Source organism: Opisthorchis viverrini, assembly GCF_000715545.1.
Source record: "Opisthorchis viverrini unplaced genomic scaffold opera_v5_167, whole genome shotgun sequence".
Taxonomy (NCBI): Eukaryota; Metazoa; Platyhelminthes; class Trematoda; order Opisthorchiida; family Opisthorchiidae; genus Opisthorchis; species Opisthorchis viverrini.
The window spans coordinates 969,760-972,554 of record NW_008751825.1 but is presented as its reverse complement, the minus strand read 5'-3'; positions in this window follow the sequence as shown (position 1 = coordinate 972,554).

Sequence of the window (2,795 nt, the reverse complement as noted above, 5' to 3'; positions counted from 1 at the left end):
AGGTAATCGTAACGTACTACTCATAATGTTACCCGAAACCCTTTGAGAGTCCAGGACGGGATTCGCATTTCCTCTTCGGAGTCGGCAGGTAGGCGCAGTCCCCGCTGAGATCCTATCAACCGACTAATCTATTTGAACCCCCGAAATTGAAAAAAATCAGGACATTTGTACACGAAATTCGTTTTGACGGAATTAAGGTTGACGTAAAATTGACGGAGATTGCTCCTACCTGATGAGCGCCAGCAAGAACGAAACCGGTCGTGAGCTCTCGAGGAATTTTCAGCAACCATGTGAGTAGTTTGTTACATGTGTACTGCAACGTCTGGAAAATTGAGCTGGCTGAAACACGAGGTGGTCTGATGCAGCAATGTCATCATGGATTCAAATGTGCCTCTCAGGAAGATTGTGGGGGAGTTTTTAGAGTAGATTGCAGCAATGTCATCATGGATTCAAATGTGCCTCTCAGGAAGATTGTGGGGGAGTTTTGTTTTAGAGTAGATTTGTCCAAACATGTTGGGCTTTGTGATTCTTTGCACTATGAAGCCCATCAATCGGGCTTCGATATTGCAACACACCGTGCAAATGCTTTGTGAATGTGTGAGCTAAGTAGTTGGCCATGCGTTTGTCTGTAATGGGTGGACCGAGAAAGTGATTACAACTCACACTAAGCCTTCTTCCTATTGAGTCAAACTTCTTCGTTCTTGGTGTGCCGACTAGAAACAATACATCTGAGGTCCAGATAGGAGTCAAAAGTGTGAGATTTCGTTCCTGTAAGTGAAGTCAATCTGTGCTGAAAAGCCGAGAAGCACTGTTTCATCCTTATTGGGAATCATCAGCAGTACGCATCTCACGAAACTCCGGAGAGTCTCGATCCCACGACTTCCTGGCTAGTAGTTTGAACACAACCATTCGGCCACGAGCGACTGATCAGCAGTGTGATTAACTCACACTCCCAAATCTCCTCACACTACCAACAATCTATAAGTAGCTCACTGGAAGAATAAACTTCACCCGATGAGTGAAACTTTCTCTGAGAAGTTGTTGCTCGAGGTGCCAGTCAACACGTGTGACCGCGTAATGTGGATCCCGTGATTGAAGGATGAGCGGCGCTATATCCTGTCTAAGTGCGAGTTAATCACACTGCTGATCAGCCACTCGTGGCCAAACGGTTAAGTGTTCAAACTACTAGCCAGGAAGTCGCGGGATCGAGGCTCTTCGGACTTTCGTGAGATGCGCACTGCTGACGATTCCCAATAAGGATGAAACAGCTGTAGAGTGCTTCTCAGCTTTTCAGCATAGATTGACTTCACTTACAGGACGGAATCTCCACGAAAATCCCAAATCTTCTCACACTACCAACAAGTAGTCAAAAGTGTTGTTTCGTTCAGACATTCAATTTCGAGCCCCCCAGTCTGTCCAAATGTATCAAATCACACATGCTAATGACTTGTCCATCTTTGGAGGCGCCTCTTCCGTGTTTCACAACACACGCCAATGCGCTACGTAATGTGAAGACAACTCATTTCGAATGAAATCGGCAATTTGATTATTCCAGGAGAGTTCGTGTGATGTGCGTGTGTTAAGGTCGAAGGATACCACACAAAGACGCATGTAGTCAACTTCCGTATAGATGTGTCGTCAACGCAATTATTCGAAGTAGATTACCTAAGGCATCTAACAAGCCATGCTGCTCAATTAAGTCGACTGGCAGCTAGAGCAGATGAAAGGCCGACACTTTCAGGTGGCTCTGGTTGGAGATCGATGGAAGTGGAAAACCATGGAGATGCAAAGGTTGGGACGAAAGGTTCGTTAAAGCGTCAACCTTATCAGTGCAGCTAGCCAAATATGCGGGCCGAAGGGGGACCATTCACCATCGCTTTTACGCAAAAATGCATATGGCCACTAGTTACGTGTCAGGCGGCGATTCGATTCCAAAATGGGACGATAGATCGAGCGATAAGCTGTGCCCGTACTGGTATTCCAACGGACCAGAAAGGGAGAGTCCGCATTTTCCGATCCAGATAGGTTAAAACGCGTCTCCACCGAAGTAGTCAGATTCGGTGAGCTACTGGTTCGAAACCCAGTACAAACAACCAGTGAAACTCCATGTATCTATCAGCAGTTGATGTCATGTTTGTAATTTGCTTTAGTAAGGATTTCATCTCGTAAGTAAAGGCCATCTTAGTGCTGATTCGTCAATCTGTTGTATCTGACTGCTGACCCACTGCAGTGCCTAATGCCGGAAAAAAAGACTCACAGGAGGGAACACAACAGCTGCTATATTCCGAACAAGCGAGTGCGAGAGTGTGAGTTCGTGCGGATGCGAAAATGCAGCGGTCTCAAGCTGTTTATTAGAGGGACACCGCTTGAAATTGGTCCAGTGACGCACGCGGTCTGGCTTTGGTATGAGACTGCGACGCGCTGCATATTGCGGGGGCGTTGTCTAACCTTGACCAACGCTGACTCGCGCTGGCTGGATTGGATACAAGTCTGTGACGCATTGCATATTGAGTGAGCGCTGCCTGTCTGGTCCGCATCCAGCCGAGCTGAGGTCCAGTAAATTTCGGGCACTCGGTGGTTGCCTTCAGGGATCTGGCCTTCCTGATATTGTAGAAGAGTCTAGAAGCCCTGTACAACTGTTTCATTCATCAGCAGTGCGCATCTTACGGAAACCGGAGGGCTTTTAACCAGCGGTCTTGCGGCCCGGGCTTGAACAAGTAACCGGTCGGTCACGAGTGGACTGATCACCAGTGTGAGTAGCTCGCACTTAAGATAAAGCGCCGCACACCTTTCAG